This window comes from Neovison vison, chromosome 6, assembly GCF_020171115.1.
Source record: "Neovison vison isolate M4711 chromosome 6, ASM_NN_V1, whole genome shotgun sequence".
In the NCBI taxonomy this organism is placed as follows: domain Eukaryota; kingdom Metazoa; phylum Chordata; class Mammalia; order Carnivora; family Mustelidae; genus Neogale; species Neogale vison.
In genome coordinates this window covers 30,580,993-30,599,517 of record NC_058096.1, presented here as the reverse complement: position 1 = coordinate 30,599,517, position 18,525 = coordinate 30,580,993, and the positions used below count along the sequence as shown (strand labels likewise).

The 18,525-nt window shown below is 34.5% G+C and overlaps 1 protein-coding gene and 1 pseudogene across 20 annotated transcripts in view; one reads left to right on the top strand and one right to left on the bottom strand.

Annotated features, from left to right (window-relative positions):
- ROBO2 (roundabout guidance receptor 2) overlaps positions 1-18,525 on the bottom strand; it is a 1,684,719-nt gene that overhangs the window by 198,250 nt on the left and 1,467,944 nt on the right. The gene's annotated exons all lie outside the window — the stretch shown is intronic.
- Positions 15,776-15,874, top strand: LOC122910989 (annotated as a pseudogene).

Sequence of the window (18,525 nt, the reverse complement as noted above, 5' to 3'; positions counted from 1 at the left end):
CTGAGGGATATAGTAGAATTCTTCAAGAGAACTCTATGAAATACCAACTTTACAGAGCAAGTTGAAGAAGTGGAAACTGTAAAGTTTACTGCAATTTAATTCACTTTGAATTGTATGTGTGTTCTTGATATTCAAACATATTTCTGCAAATCGAATGAACTTGTCCATAGATTTCTATAATTAAATCATGTTTATATAGAAAAAGATACTTTGGGTTTAAGACACAAAACATCATATTCATCACATTAATCCCTTCAAAACCAATTTTGCCACCTATAAGCTAGATCATGTTATAATAACAGCTAACACTTATTGAGTAATTGCTCTATACTGGTTTCTATTTTAAACACTTTGCAGGTATTATCTGTTTTAATCTTAAAAATAACCCCAGGGATGGATATTGTTAAATTGCCATTTTACTAATGAGGATATCTAGCCATACAAATATATACTTGGTAACTATTATTTGGCCACTGTTCCCATGATATTAACTGGGAGATTGGACTCTGTATCTGTTTTACCCAAAGCCATCTCTTTGTATTTACTATAAAAGATTGAAACATAAGCACATTGAATTTACCTGAATTTAACATACTCAGAAAGGAGAGACTGTTATTTCTGTAACTCAGTCAGTTCCAAACACTATTTCTATGAAATGGGATTTAGAAATCTGTTCTCCTCTCACATTCTCCAATTCAACATGCAACATAAACACCTCATTATTCTGATTGTGATTAGTGAATATATTTTATGGATGATTTGAGGGATTTTCAAGGATGATTTTTACACCATTTTGCCTGTGAACTAATTTTTAAAGATTATTTCCTACTTAAAATGTAGTTCAGCAGTGTGTTTATTGTTTTTCTAGGGAGAAAAATGGAACAATGAAAGGAGAAATGAGGGAAAGAGACGAAGAAGGAAAGAATGGGGGAAGGAATAGGGAGGAAATTGAGCTGACTTAGGATATCTTGCCTGATAATGGTGGAATACTCAAATTTCAAAGAGTGAGATCTTGCAATCATCTTCTCATTTATTCATTTAATACATATTAAATAAAAACCAACTTTGGGCAGGCACTGTGCTAGCAGGGAATGTAGGGCTGAGCCAACACACACATGAACCTTCTAACCTTTCACTCAAGTAAATATACCCTCCCATCATGAGCACATTAAGCCAAGATTGTGTGACCTACATAGTAAAAAAATATGGAAGTTCAGAGTAAAGCACTATGAGAGCATCAGAATTAGGGAAAAAGTAAGGATGGGGAAGGGAGTTTTTTTGATTTAAGTTCATGGGATCCTTTTAGAATATCAATTGAAAATTTTGGTTTTTATAGACAGGGATGACTTTTAAAGCTTCAAAATTCAAAGGATTTAAATGGAGAGAACTGGATATTACAAACGTTGCTTAGTGAAACTTGCTTAGAATGAATTTCAAATAATTGAAGCAAATTTTGATATAAGTGGGAATTAACAGATAGCAGTCCATTATATAACATCTGTTTATGATTTCCTTTGAGAATCAGGCTGTTCTCCAATGCATTTGGATTTCTGAAAAATTATAAATATGACATTTAAAAAGAATATAACTGGGTGCCTGTGTGGCTCCGTTGGTTGGGCAACTGCCTTCAGCTCAGGTCATGATCCTGTAGTCCTGGGATCGAGTCCCACATCGGGCTTTCAGCATGGGAAGTCTGCTTCTCCCTCTGACCTTCTCCTCGTTCATGCTCTCTCTCACTGTCTCTCTCTCAAAATAAATAAATAAAATGTTTAAAAAAACATAAAAATAAAAAAACATAAAAATAAATAAATAAAAAGAGTGTAACTACTGAAACTAATGAATGTAATAAAATGTGAAAGAAAACCATGGATTTTGGAATATGTTTTTAACTGTAGAATATGCAGTCAACAAATTAGTATGTTTGACTATATTTTGAATTTTAATTTCAAAGGATCAAAAATTAACTAATTACTCGTATTGAATGCCATCTATTATCTCAAAAAGTCATGCTAAATATACAACATGTAATTAAGGCATTTTTTCTCTATCTTTACCTTGACCTTGCTTTGGCTTATGAATACAACAAGGAAATCTCTGGTCTTTCTGAAAGATAAAGGCTTTAGACTTGTTCTACTTACTCTGCCATCTTGGATACTAAAAAACCAAAAATCGCCTATATACGTAGGCACAAATGATATATATTTTTTCATATTAACTGCTTGGATTAAAGAAATTAAAATAAAAATTTATTACATACACAAGTTCTAATCACCATCACCATCATCATCATCATATTTGTTGAAATATTATTATCCAACAGGTACATAACCTCCAAAACTCACACCACCTTCCAAAAGATCATCTCCAGTTCAAAGATGAATGCTCCTGAGTTTTAGAAATGGACTTTCCAAAGGTCATATAGCTTAGAGTTGGAAACCCAAGGCCATTTGTCTCTAAAGCATAAACTCTTTTTACTTCTCTTATTGGGAAAGAGCTCATGCTAGTTTAGGGCTTATGGGCGTGATTAATATTCCATGTTAACAATAAGGAGGGAAGTGCCTCATTCAACAACTAAGTGGAAGATGTCGATTTGAACACTTTAACAACTGGATTCTCAATTCTAAATAAAAAACAGCTGACTCTGCAATGCAATTATTCTAAAATATGCCCAGAGAAAATTATCTAGAGCATCCAAAGATCAGCAACCAGATACTTCTCAAATCGAAAAACAAGAACTTCTGGCACACATATTACAAATTTAGAATTTTTTTTTTGTCCTGTTTACAGGAGACTTGTAGATTTTTCTTTTACTAGAACTGAACTAATAGACATTGAAACAAAGACTTACTTTATTAAATGTATTCATTTCAGTCAATTAAGGAATTCATTAAGTCTATTTTTGTGTCTGTTAAAACTAAGAAGTCCATTGTGCTTACCAAGAAAGTCTGTGACTTACTTTTAATACAACTAGAATGGCTCACTTGGTAATAAAATGCTAGCCAATCCCCTATGGTCTTCTTCGAGGTCTGACTTTGCTCACTTGAGAGACACCATTTTTTTCACTTGAATAATTTTGTATAAATAAACTCAGATTTTGCGAGCTAAGCACGTGGAAGTCATATAAAGCACACCTAATCACACAGTTTAAGCATTCAAAATGTAGCATATCGCAAAAACTGCAGTGCTGTTTCTGTCAAAACCTGTCACCTGATGCATAAAATTGTTGGTTTTATGAGTCATTTTTCAGTGAACTCTAATGGAAACATGGCTGATGGGAGATTTTAATGAAAGATGGAGATTTCTGTTATTTGAATAAAACTCAACCAACACTGTCCTCTCTGTGATTAAAATTAACACATTTTTTTGGTAAGTAGAAAAAAATGCCTTTTCTAATATACTTCAAAGTCTGATAGATTTTACAGGATGTATATTTTCCCTTAACCTCACTGGAAATATATTTGCCAACCTAACTATATATCCAATAACGTAAAAATTCATTTGCCTCTATATGAGTTTTTTTTTTAAACACAGATGAAAATTAAAATACATACCCTTTCTTTCTTATCACTATTTTGTTTTTATAATCTTAATAACCTTTGTTTCTATCACTAAAAGTCATTATTTTATACTATGAACATAGTATTTTATACTATGAACATACTATGAAAGCTCAAGCTTTCTTTTGTAAAAGTTAATTGAGTTATAGAACAGAATATTTATATTATATTAGAATAAACAAAATAAATGGAATATTATTTAATTCCAAAGAATAATCAGGCTACTTAGATTTTTTATGATTATTTTATACCTCATGTTAAATCAGCTGACATATTTAACTGGATATACAGTTTGTAGAAATGTTTACACCTTTCATTTGATGACCAGTAAAACCACAAAGCTTACCTTAGAGAGCTAAGATACTTATAAACCATTCATAGATATCCATAAATATCTCAAAATCATTTTATAATTATTCTTCAAATAAACCAATATAATCATATTAAATGAAATGGATTATGGATGGACTTTATCCAAATTTCCTCAGATAATTTCTTTTCACATAGATTTGCATGCACATATTTTTGTCCTGGCTCTTGTAAGTGACTTTACAGGAAAACACTGACTGTTGGTCTCAAGCCCAGAACTCAGTGAGAGACTGGAGGTGACTCTATTGATGCTTTATCACCTTAAAATTTAGTGGCTTAAAAGAAGCCAACTAGGGGCACCTGGGTGGTTCAGTGGGTTAAAGCCTCTGCCTTCGGCTCAGGTCATGATCCCAGGGTCCTAGGATCGAGCCCCACATCCGGCTCTCTGCTCAGCAGCGAGCCCGCTTCCCCTTCTCTCTCTGTCTGCCTCTCTGCCTACTTGTGATTTCTCTGTCAAATAAATAAATAAAATCTTAAAAAAAAAAAAAAAAGAAGAAGAAGAAGTAGCCAACTTAATGGCTTACAACTATTTCATTGGCTCACACTTGTGCGGGTCAATGATTAGGGTGGGACTTCACTGAGGGGTTCTTTTGATCTTGCCTAGGGCCCCTCCTCCATCTACAGTCATCTACGGGCTCTACTGGAACTGAATGGTTGAAGATGGCCTAATCCACATTTCTAGGTAGTTGGTGCTGTTACTTGTCACTGGGATGGTTATAGCTTGTATGGTTGGACCATTCTCCCCATGCTGGTCTCTCAGCTTCAAGGGGTCTAGGCTAAGCTGCTTCACATGGTGGCTTCCATGTTCCAAGCAGGCAAATGTGGAATCAGCAAGACCACCATGACACGTATGCTTCTATGGCATTCTATCGGCCAAAGAAAGTCACAAGGCCAGCCTAATTTCAAGAAGTAGAGAAACACACTACTTCATCTTGAGAGAAATGACATTATTCATAGCAAGAAGGACTAACAGTTTTGTTAAGTTTTAGTTTAGTGTCTAAGAGTTTGTTTCTATTTAATGTTTTCAGACTTTAACAGATGTTAACAATCCAGCAATTCTAAAGAAGAACCTCATCATTATTAATGGGCAGAAAGAAGAGCACAAGTGTTGGATACTCCCAACACATGGCAATCAGAATACCATGCCCTTCGGTACAGAAAGTTTCATCAAAAATATTAATGGTGCTTTCTTCCTGTATATACAAGAACAGATAGGTATTCATGGACTGTGTAGAAATATGGTTAAGTAACTTATTAGTCGTGGCTGTTGTAATGAAACATTTCTGGGCATAGTATCAATTTGAATCTCAATATATGTGAGAGAAACCTCCCTCAAATACCAATGGGTTATAAGGAGGTTTTCCTTTATCGAAGTGTGATCACTTTTCTTTGAGAAAACTTCTGGCTCTCCAGGAAATTAAGTGGCATCTGATTGGCTTGTTTACACTTTCTCATTTCCCCAAACCATTTTGTTTCATTTACTGCATTCTGTCACAGTGAAAGCAATTTGGGGATTTAAAATGGATTCATCCTGCTCAAACAGATGTCAAAGATGAGGTACATTGGTTTTAACAACTATTTAGGGGCCATAAGAGAAATGGTTTTTCCCATGTAAAAGCCTATCGTGATCAACCAAAGGATTGTTTTAGGTTTTTCTCCATAGCTATATTTCGCTAAATTTAGTCAAATTTATTGGGCAACAATTTTGTGTATCAGTGCAGAGAACTGACAAGCATCTTTAATTTAAAACATTCTGCTAATGTAGTGAAGAGATTACAGTACATGGAAATAGTTTTGTTTTACTAGAAATCACATGTAGCATTTGAATGGTGTTAAAAAAAATACACATTTTTACATCCATAAAGTGATTTTAGAAGAAAATCATAAGTTATGCTCATATCAAACTTCAAAGAATGTGACAGCATAATGAACAAATTTGGGCATATGCTCTTTTTTTTTTTTTTTTTTTTTTTGGTGTGCTTTTTTTGGTAGTAGCAGCACTGGGGTGTGATGAAAAATTAGTAAGCGCCCAGTAGTTAAGTCAGGCGTGGCTAGAGGTTGGTGATACAGCAGTTTTAATTCTGTTCAGAATCATCACTGATCTCAGATCATGTAATTCCCATTGTGAAATATTACCAGATGAGGTGGAGAAGAGAATATTAACTGCCTGTGTCATCATTTTCTTTGTGTTTGTATGCACGTGTGTGTGTGGCTTTGATGTCCACAGTTTTGTCTTAGTAAGTGATTCTTTGACAATTAGATGGTGCTGAAAAGTATTTAATGACCTGAAGTATGATGCTATTAACATCAGCTAGAGAGACAGAAAAAAAAAAATCAATTCAAATTTTGCTCACAATTAGCAAATAATTCAATGATTTCTCACTGGTTCTCTAGAGGGGAGAGTTGTGGAATCTTTGGATTCAAGGGACGTTACTCTGGATTTATTTCTACACAAAAGCTTATTTCACAAACATGATGAATAAAGGCATGAGTCTGAATGAATCAATGCCTCAGAGTAATTGGAATTACAGACCCAATTACTCCAAGTCATCCTCGGTAATTATGTCACCTCTGTAGAGTATAAGATACAGTTTCTAAAATATAGTCTACATTTCAAAGAAAAGCGAAGACTTGCTCTCTGAAAATTCGCAAAAACCCACTCTTTAATTGTTGGAAAGCAACCATTACATTTTCATTGTAGGACAATGAATTAAACCAAAACACAACTTTATACATCTTTCTTTCTAAGAAACTACCATGGAAATTCTAGCTTGTACAGTTGCCAAGTTAAGTTTATGTCTGTATTCAAATACCACGTGATCCTTATAGAGAGACTTTGTGGATGAACTTCTAAAATCCCTAACCTTATTTTACAGGATTATTTACTATCATTAAGAGTATTCTTTTCTTTACATTCTATGAGTTTTGGTCAAAAGTCACTTTTAGGTCACATATATGATCATTTTTGTATGGCTATTTAAGGATGAGAATATAAAGAAGTATATATAATTACTGAGGGGGGTATTTTGTGGGCAGTGAACATGCTCTTATTACATCAAAGAAGTTTTCTGTTTGTTCATTTTCACTACGATCCAATCAACTTAGAGATCTATGACAATTAGTAAATGTTCTATTTGTTCACCTGGCTGTTAGCAATCCTGATACAGCCTTCCTTCCCATATATTTTTCCTTAAATTAAAAAATGATTGCATTTTTTAACGTATCTTTCCACTAGTAGCACAGAGTGGCTAATGATGCCACAGGTTTTCTGCTTTCGTGTCAGTCATTCCCCTAAGACGCTGAATTATCTGAGTCCTTGAAGAGGCTGGATCTAAGGAAAAAGCATCAGTGATGTAGCAGATGTGACCAAACTGGTGTGGCACATCAATCACGTACTGATTTTTACTTGCCAAAAAAGGGCCATGTGCCATTTAAAGAATGAGAACGGTTCCAAATCAGCTCAGGTTTTGGAACTGAGAGGCACGGTGTGGCAGACACGTGGCCCCTCCTGATTCAGTCACAGCAATTAGAAAGGATGCCTCCTGACCTGGTAAACATGCGTGACACTTCTGCTGACAGCTCCTAACTCAAGATACTACTAACTAACCAGGTACAAAACCTGGGCCCTTCCTCTATACATTGCACAATGTAAATAAAGGTCTTTCCTAATTCCCAAAGCCTGAGATAAACAGATGTGCTCTTTTTAGTAATTGCCACCTTTTTTCCCCCTTACAGGATTTTATGTCTGATTCGCTCAGAGAACTTCACTGTACAGGCAGCAACTGTTCTTTGTGGAAAAGTCAATGCTACGAATCAAGAATTCCCATGAAGGTTTCAACCTCTTGATTCCTCTTTAAAATTTCTCAGGGTATCAAAATGTTAGTTTCAACTAACTAAACATTGAAAAGTATACTTTCCCATCAAAGGACAGGCTGATAAACATCGGCAGGCAGAAACAAGTATGAGGACACTCGACAGAATTATTGAGGATATTTACATGGAGACATGAGTTAATGTACACAAAATGTCCATTAAAATATGGGTTCTATCCATACTTATCCACAGTAATCAGAGCAAGTGCAGAATTACATACTCAAACCTACCAAGCACCATAAAAAGTTTATATTCTCTTAAAACCTCTTCCTCTGTGTTAATTAGGAAGTTAGTCTTTCTAATAAAATATATAAAGACATGAACCTAGCCTAATTTATGCAAATATATGTGCAGGAAGGAGAGATATGAATATTAAAATTCTACTCAGCAGTATTCTTGAATTTACTCTATGTGAAGTTGAAAGGAGAATGGTGAAGAAATAGAAGAGACATTTTAAATCAAGGATGAAGGTATGGACAATAAGAAATAAGAAATAAATGCAGCAGTAACCAGAAGAAGAAAAGAGGCAAGAATAATTAGGGACATTATCTGCTTAATATGTAAAAGCATGCAGCCTGGAATGTTATATACAGATAATTTTAGAAGGCTGTAAAGTTGGTAACAATGAGATAGGAATCAAGAAAAAAATATTTGGTATAAGGCAGGGGCTCTGTATTAGATAACCATAGCATTACTTTTATTCCTTTCATCCAAGATGGATGGTCATCTTAGTGCTATATTTGCCTGCTGGCTATGTAGCTATGGCTTGCATGGGGAAAAGAGAGAAGAATTCTCCAACAGAAGTCAGAGGATCTAAATCCTTTCTATTAATATGAGAAGTGATTAAGATGTGAAATTATAGGGGTGCTTGAGTGGTTCGGTGGGTTAAGCGTCCAACTCTAGGTTTTGGCTTGGGGTCGTGGTCTCAGGGTCCTGAGTGCAAGCCCCACATCCGGCTCTGCGCTCAGTGCTCTGTGTGGCTTGGGAATTTTCTCTCTCTCTCCTGCTCTGCCACAACTCTGGCTCATATTCACTTGCTCTCAAAAAAAAATTTTAAGAAAAAGATGTTAAATTATAAATTATTTATATTAGTGTCTGATTGCCACTAAGACCTAGAAATGTTTTGGAGGAAAAGTGATGATAATTATGTAGGTTTTTTTTCTGAAATTGTTCTATTATTAGGTAAAATTCAATTTCAGTAGAAGTGTCCTGCCTCTCAATAGGAACTCTAAAGCACATACATTGATCCTCCAATATTTTTTGGAGATGGTGCTACATGGTACTGACCATAGCTTACTAGCTATAATATTGAGTGGAACTGCACTGCTCTGAGTCAACAAGAGTGTGACAAACTATTTTATGCACCAGAAGATGCAAGCGATGCTGTCACATTCATCCAAGGTCTTTGATAATGAGGTCTTGGAAATCTAAGGTTTGCAAGTAAAAAAATCCATGTCAAACTGAATTTCTTTTCTTCTATTTCCCATTCTGAAGAAAAGGATCATAATAATAACGAGCTTAACCTACATATCTGGCAATATTGTTTTGAAGATTATTAAACATAATGTGTAAGAAATGATTCTATAAACTTATAATGTTATTATAAACAACAATAAGATTTTTAGATTTTACTTGTATTTTTCTTTCTTTTTTTTTTTTAAAGATTTTATTTATTTATTTGATAGACAGAGATCACAAGCAGGCAGAGAGGCAGGCAGAGAGAGAGAGGAGGAAGCAGGCTCCCCGCTGAGCAGAGAGCCCGATGTGGGGCTCGATCCCAGGACCCTGGGATCATGACCTGAGCTGAAAGCAGAGGCTTTAACCCACTGAGCCACCCAGGCGCCCCTTTACTTGTATTTTTCATCTGATTGTATCCAACCAAACTCTAATAGTCCATAGAGGTGTCTAAGGGATCCCAAACTGTTAGACTCGAATTTCATTTTGATTTGGTTTGGGGGCACCTGGGTGTCTCAATCCGTTCAGCTACTGACTCTTGATTTTGGTTTAGGTCATGATCTCAGTATTGTGGGATGGGGCCCCACAAGGGGCTCCACACTCAGCAGGGGGTCTTCTTATCTGTTTCCCTCCCCCCACGAGTTCTCTCTCTCTCAAATAAATAAATAAATAGATAAAATATTTTTAAAAAATAAAGTTGATTTCTTACTATCTTTAAAAATAATAAAAAATACCATGTGCTAAGATATATTATATTTTTATATCTACTGAAGGTGCTGCCAATTTAGCTGATTTCACTCAGACCTTGAACTCAAAGTCTTACTAAGCACTGAATGCAAAATTAAAGTGCTTATTATTGCTAATCATTATATAGCATTGTAAAGTTTGCAAACCCATTCCAGACACTTTATATAGGATGGTCACGTACATTACATTGCTCTTGATCCTGGACCAGAAGACTTAGACTCGCTAGATTTTGTGAATTTTTTTTTTTTTAATTGAAAGCTTGTTCACTTGTCAGAAAATAAAAATGAAGCTTATTTACTTGTAAAATGTTGCAAATGAGAATGCTACACACATAAACTCTGGTGGGGCAGCTGATGCTTAGGGGCACCTGCTGTGTGGGGTAGGGCATGTCACAGTGCTATAGTTGTTTGACTAATAACAAAAAATATAACATCCATCACACCAACATAAAATTATACTATAGACTATGTTACTATTCATCAGTTTTACATGTTTATCATCAGACTTCTATAATCATGATATCTCTTTAAATACTACTTAATTATACAGGGTTGTCCCTTACATAACAGAATGGTCTTATATAATGTAATGGCTATACTCGATTTTCAACCAGAAATAGCAGCATGCAATAATTCATAATGGTAAATTTTATGTTACTCTTACATTTTTAACTAATACTTAGATATCAATTCTAAAAAAAATTTTTTAGACATCAATTCTAAAAAAAATTTTTTTTCCTAGGGGGGAAAAAAAAAAGCAAACTCAAATTTAAAATGCTTTAAAGCTTTTCTTACTCTGTAAACAAAATGTTGATAAACCTCAGCAAAAATGATCCTTCTAAATTTTTGTTTTCTTTCAATTGCCAAGAATAATAGCTTAAGACAGCATTCTTCCAGTAGCATTAAGTCTATTCACCAAAATTGATTTTTAAAGTTTAGAAACTAGCAGTTTGTTGTCTACCCGAGGCAAAAAAGTCACTTTGAGAACCTCAACCAAAGACATTTATCTTGTAAATTTTACTCTGGGTGATCATATTTCTTCAGTTGATCCCAAAGGCCTCACTCTACAGATGTCCTTTGGAATACTGATTTCTCATGCAGTGTGATGAGAAAGTATATAAAGGAATTCTTTCCTTGTTTAAATTTGGACATGAAGATACATATTTTCCTCTTATATCATATTTTTAACCCTCCCAAAATGCTTTTTGAGTACTATTTTACAACAATGTTAAATAAGAAGTGTTGGTATTTTTAACCTAATGATTGTTCTCTTATTTTTACTACATACTATTTTTTCCAATATACATATGTACATAAACACACACTTAGACGTTTCAATTGTTCTTCTGAACACATTACATGTTTTGCACACAGACATCAAAACATATGTTTCTTGGATTAAATTAAAGAATACAATGCTCAAACTGAAGAGAAGTGACAAAGAGCTTCTGCATTAAAACAAAACAAAACAGAAAAACCAGCTGGACAATGAAGGTCACATGAGGCCAAGCCCCAAAATGAAAGAAAATGTTCATAAGGAGGCAGTGACATATAGGACTCTACTGTACTCAGTACTCTACATGTCTCACTGGTATCTTCTCCCTTAGACGTTGACTTTCCAGACTCCGTAAAAATCTTTGTCAGAAAGAATTGCAAAGATTTTGGGAAATCTAATAAAGACTTGGGTCAAGAAAAGGAGAAAAAAGGGGTGCAAGGAAGAAAAGGTTGAGTTAGGGCTCTTCCTGGATCTGAGTGATCAATGCAAGAGCCTCCCTTCACATCCTTGTCCCCAACCTCCCCCGCTCCTGCCCTGATATTTCCTGAGAGGGAGTTTCTAGAACCAGTTTAATTCACAACAGTGGAAATGGAAAAGGAACCTAGCAAAAACTGATCAATATCAAAGACTGGACTTTAGGCTGTGACTTTCCTTCTGTCCACGTAAGAATCAATAAACAAACAAAATTGGGCTTTCCCATAAGTAATGAGATTTATGGAAATTTTAAGATATTTTATCCAAAGAGAGATCATGAGAAATTATCAAATGTTTACTTTACTATAAACACAGTGAATTTATTCTTTGATTGTTCAGATTACTTTGAAAAGAATAAAAAATTCAAAAAAACTTCAATTTATCATGCCATGACCCATATATATTGCCTGAGATCATCAGTATATGCACAACTCATTATAAAAAAGAACTCTTTATTACTGGAAATGCAGCATTATTATATTTATTTGAAAAACAGTCGATAGGCATTGCTGCAATTTAATTTTTATTTAGCTCAAAAGACTCCCAAGTCATCAATGAATTTTGCCATTCAATACAAAGAAACATATAAAATGGGATATGAAAGTAACTACAGGGACAAAGTTCTGGATTTGGTAAGTATATTATAGCCACCTATATAAAAAATTTAGGCCTTTTTTATTGACCGAATGATGTAAAAATGTATCATGTATAAAAACTAAGTAAAGTGCATCACAAGAAAGGAAATGGTATGAGCGATGGTTATTGTATTGAACTATCTTTCTTTCATTTTTATAGCAAACATATAATAGGCTAACATAAATGGAAACAACTTGTGCATTTCAGCTCATGTATGTCCTTTGTCTCTCAAATGGAACCCCTATATAATAAATATCTTACGATTTTAAACCTATAGATTAAGTAAAAATTTAATTGCCTGTGTATATTTTTCTGTCACACAATTTATTCTGCAAACACTATTCTGCTGCCTGCTGGACCAGTACCACACCAGTGCTTAACTTGGTTAAAAGCCATTTAGAGTATATTAAATTATTATATTACACTTTATTTTTTTAATTTAATTTTATTTTTTCAGTGTTACAAGATTCATTGTTTATGCACCACACCCAGTGCTCCATGCACTACATTAACTTCTTAATATCCGCCACTAGGCTCATCCATCCTCCAACCCACTCCCCTTCAGAACCCTCAGTTTGTTCCTCAGAGTCCACAGTCTTTCATTGTTCATCTCCCTCTCCGATTTCCCCCAATTCATTTTTCCTTTCCATCTCCTAATTCTTTCCATGTTGTTCTTTATGCTCCACAAGTAAGTGAAATCATATGATAATTGACTCTCTCTGCTTGACTTATTTCACTCAGCATAATCTCTTCCAGTCCCGTCCATGTTGATACAAAAGTTGGGTATTCATTCTTTCTGATGGAGGCATAATACTTCGTAGTGTATATGGACCATATTGTCTTTATCCACTCATCTGTTGAAGGGCATCTTGGCTTTTTCCACAGTTTGGCAATTGTGGACATTGGTGCTATGAACATTGGGGTACATATGATCCTTCTTTTCACTACATCTGTATCTGTGGGGTAAATACCCAGTAGTGTAATTGCAGGGTCATAGGGTAGCTCTATTTTTAATTTTTTGAGAAATCTCCACACTGTTTTCCAATGTGGCAGCACCAACTTACGTTCCCACCAACAGTGTAAGAGGGTTCCCCTTTCTCCACATTCTCTCCAACACTTGTTGCTTCCTGTCTTGTTAATTTTGGCCATTCTAACTGGTGTAAGGTGGTATCTCAATGTGGTACACTTTAAATATCTTACAGTTTTATTTGCTGATATTTCAATGAAACTGAAGAAAAAAGCCATTCAGAGAACAAAGTATTATATATATAAGAGTGTCTATCTAGAACAGACCTACTACATGTTGGAATGCAAAATGGTCTGTTCAAAATGCATTTCTAGGAAAGAGGAGAAGGAGGAGAGGGAAGAAATGAGAGAAAAATAGGAGAGGGAGGAAAGGAACAGACAATGCTGAAGGAAAGGAATTTGCAAAACTGACCGACATCTTTGCCTTAGAGTGTTGCTTTGTAGTCCCCACTGGGGATAATCAAGATGATGTCTTCTCTGGAATTGCATTAACACATGGAACACTCCTTCTAGCTTAAAGAAGACATTTTCCCCCCCTATGATTCTTGTTCTATTCTACCCTGAAAACCATAAGGATTTATCTCAGTATACACCAGAAGACAGAGGAAGAGAAAAATGTAGTCCCTCTTTTTCAGAGCAAATATGGATATCAAATTACTAATTCATATGATAAGAGGCCACAAAACTACAGAGTGCAATAAAATACAGATTCAATGCAATGGAAAAATCACTAGATTATTCCTTTTTATAAATTACATATTCCTCATATTTTAACATATGTCGATCATCATGTTCAAATCCTGAACAAAGCAGATAAAGCAGAGTGCTATTTCAATAAAGCTATGAGTGCAGAGTCTGGAAATTTTAAGATATTAATTGCTTCTTAATGACTTACAAGATATCATTCCTTTTTTGGCTATTAGTTTAATGGCTAATTGATAATGGTAAATATTCTATTTGATTAACACTGAGAAAATTAACTGCCAAAGTTGATGGTAATTACAAAACTTAATATATATATTATAAAATATACATTAATAATGTCCTCCCCAATTACAATGCTTATAATTTTAGCCTTTCCCATAACTACTAAGTATGTTTTAATGAATTAATTAATTAAGTATTCTATTTATGTATTTGACAACGAGAGACAGCGAGAGAGAGAACACAAGCAGGGGGAGTGGGAAATGGAGAAACAGGCTTCCTGCCAAGCTTGGAGCCCGATGTGGGGCTCTATCTCAGGACCCTGGGATCATGAACTGAGCTGAAGGCAGAGGATTAACAACTGAGCCACCCAGGTGCCCGTGTTTTCAATGATGTTAATAATATGGAATACTACTTATTTGATATCTCCATATGTAATACCTCTTTGAGAAAGTATTTCAATTCTTATAAAGTCAATATGAGTTGCTCAGTTTCCTAGGATAGTTATTTAGTAACTCAACCTCCACATACACACAAAAAACTTATCTCTTATTTTGTACGTACTTAAAGTATAGTTTAGCAGAGGAATCTGCAAATAACAGCCTATGGGTCAAATTGGTCTGTTGTCCCATTTTCTTATGGCTAGTGAGAGAAGAGTGTTATTCACATTTTTAAGTGGTAACAATTTATATAGTTAGGCACATACATAATACCCTTTATTTATAATACTTTATAATATAATAGACATATCTATTGACACTAATATAATATAATATTATATATATATGTGTGTGTACACACACACACACACACACACACACACATACACACACAGTAGACCCTTGAAGAACATGGAGGCTGGTGGCACTGGCTTCTAAGGCAGATGAAAATCCACCTGTAATTTTTAACTTCTCAGAAACTCAAATACTAATAGCCTACTGTTGACTGGAAACCTTACCAATAACATAAATAGTCAATACATATTTTATAAATGTACAACTATACACTGTATTCTTACACAAGAGTAAGATAGAGAAATGAAAATGTTATTGAGAAAATCATAAGGAAGAGAAAATACTTTTACAGTACTGCATTATATTTATGAAAAAAAAAATCTGTCTATAAGTGGACCCACACAGTTCAAACCCATGTTGTTCAAGGGTCAAGTGTAATATACATGATATCAAATAATATGTGTGTGTGTGTGTATCCCTTTCCTCTGGTATATATATGCATTTTCGGGTACACACTTTTCATCCTACATAGCCTTAAATGTTCTAACAAAGTAAGGGTGCTCTTTCACACATCATATAGTGCACCCTCACCCTACATACATTTTATACTGATTTAATATCTGAGAAAACTCAGTGTCAGGTCTCAAATGCTAAGAAACCAGTCTAGGTGGGGAGTGATTTGGACAATTGATAATCTTGCTTGCCGTGCTCGCTTTGGCAGCACATATACTAAAATTGGAACGATACAGAGAAGATTAGCATGGCCCCAGTGCAAGGATGATAATCTTTCTTGCCCATCTTGTTGTCACTATTGTCATTTGCTCAGCCAACTCAGAGGCCAGCACTGATACATACAGAAAGAGAAGGAGAAAGAAAAAGTTTGAGTAAGGGCAAGCTTGCATTTTCCAGACCAATCAAGGCTGTAGAGGCTGAAATGTTTGTATATGAAGCTGAGCACATACCAAAGAAAAGCGAGTACGCTATGACAGTACAAATCTCCCAGACATCATGTAGAAGATAACATAAGTCTTTTTTTTAAGACTTTATTTATCTATATGTAAAGAGAGAGAGAGAGAGAGAGAGAGCACAAACAAGGGGAGCAGCGAGCAGAGGGAGAGGGAGAAGCAGGCTCCCTGCTGAGCAAGGAGCCCAATGTGGGATTTGATCCCGGGACTCTGGGATCATGACCTGAGCCGAGGACAGACACTTAACTGACTGAGCCACTCAGGCATCCCAAGATAACCTAAGTCTTAAGAATGATTTAAGTCACTACAGGACATAGATTTTCATTACCATATTGGTACACTTTATTTACCATCCTACTTTTGCACACCATACTCTCTTGGCTTCCAACTGATAGGATTTCTGATATCCAAATACTAAGAGCAAGAATAGATAGGTCAGAGAACACAGTGAGTTTACAGAAGTCTCCCATATTTCACTTTGGACATTTTCAAAAGAGACTTCCTATGATTTTCCAGGAGGAATTTTCAGGGAGTAGGTAATTACCAAATTAAAAAATCAGCCATTTTCTTTGCTAGATTGTGAAAACAATGTCAAATTCCCTCACTTACCTACAAGGTTGTGATAAAGATATAATTAATAAAGGAATTTTCTAGTTCTATTTCATGTAGAAAGCTTAGACATTCTCCAATTCCAGGCAAATATGTTTTTAATGTGAGTATAAGAACCAAAGAAATAAACTACAATTAGGTGCTTTCTTCAGAGGTACTGAAAACTATGTGTTTCTTTTGCTGACTTATGAAAACTAAACTGTTAACCATTATGATGTATTTTTGTTTACAAGGTAATAATAATCAGTACTTCTACTTAAATCCAAATATACAACCTTAGTCACATTATAATTTCAGTTCTTGAGCACAAGTTTTATAAGATGAAAGGAATCAGTGTGCAGTACCATTTTGAGCTTATTTGAAATGGCATCAAATAAAAAAGAATCCTCATATTATAAACAAAATTTCAGAAGTCAAATTAAAAGAAAACAATAATTTGTCTATTATTCAAAGAATTTCAATGCTGACAGGCCAACTTATTGGTAAGCTGGATTTATACTGTCACCACAGAATGGGACCTCTTGAACAGTTAAAAGCAAAAATCTGTCATCCCTGGTGAATTGTGAAGGACAGAACATTTGGATTATGCAAGGTATTATGGAACACATTTTCTTGCATAGACTGCAACTGCTATGTGTTAATATTCCTTTAGACCCGAGCTAGAAGGAATGTAAATGTAGAAAATTACATATATGATTGCCCAAGTTTTGCTAGTGTAGAAGAGTCACACTTCTTAATTCTAATACAAACAATGGGACTGAACATGCACTCTTCATTATTGCACAGCTACTGCTTCCTAGAGCTGACTGACATTTCCTTTGGACATACTTATCATTGTTGTTTGTTGATGTTACTGTTCAATTTTGGGGAGTACTTTTGTCCTTAATCCTTAGGTTTCAAATCAAAACAACCATTAAAATTGGCTTTAAAAGCAAAGATAAATTAGAAATTAAAAAATGCATATACTTTTTGGAAGATAACATTTTGATTATTTTTATATTACTTTATTCTGAAATCCAGTATTACTACACATAAATTACATATTATTTTTTTGTATTATTTCATAAATTCACATCTGACCCTATTAGAATCCTCAAAAATCCCCAAAGACATGCTAACTTGAATAATTGATAAAATAGAATATCTTTATTCTTAAAGCACAATATTGATACAGAATGACACTTAGTTTTTCCCTTAAAATATTAAGTCCTAGAAAATAAAAACTGTAGGTGGGCTGAGGAAAAAGAAATGTTGTGGTAGGCTATTTTTTTCCCCTGTAGATATAATGTTGCAATTAGCCTTCTCTGGTTCTATAATAGAGTGGTAAAAACTATGCAAAGAAAAATTTTTGCATATACATATATTTTAGTATAGCATATTATATTTTATTCTACAGGGGAAAAAGCTGGCATCTGATGAAAAAGTATTTTATTATTATTCTAGAAAATATCTCTTCCATTGTTCAACCTTTTACCAGCCCAGCTTGATATACTGGATTTTTAAAAATCTGAAACTTGAGAAAATCTTAAGGTAATATAAAAAATGGGTTGGAGAACCTAAGAAGCACCTACATAACAAATCACACACATTTAGCTCTCTAAGAACAAGCATAGCTCTAAGATAAACGTTAATTAGAGAATTAAATCCAAAGTCATAATGTGTGCTTACTACCTATATTTAAAATAAGAAAGATATTTTAAGGAAATGAATCAAGATTCAAAAAAGGAAAGTCTATAAAGAGCTAATCAGATTATAAACTAAATAAATGGTTCTGCTTGGGAAGGGGTCAACTTGATGGTACCAAAATATGAAAGACACACGAGATGTATTGAATAACATGGCTTTTTATCTTTGAGATTAAATTCTGCTGTCAGGTTGAAA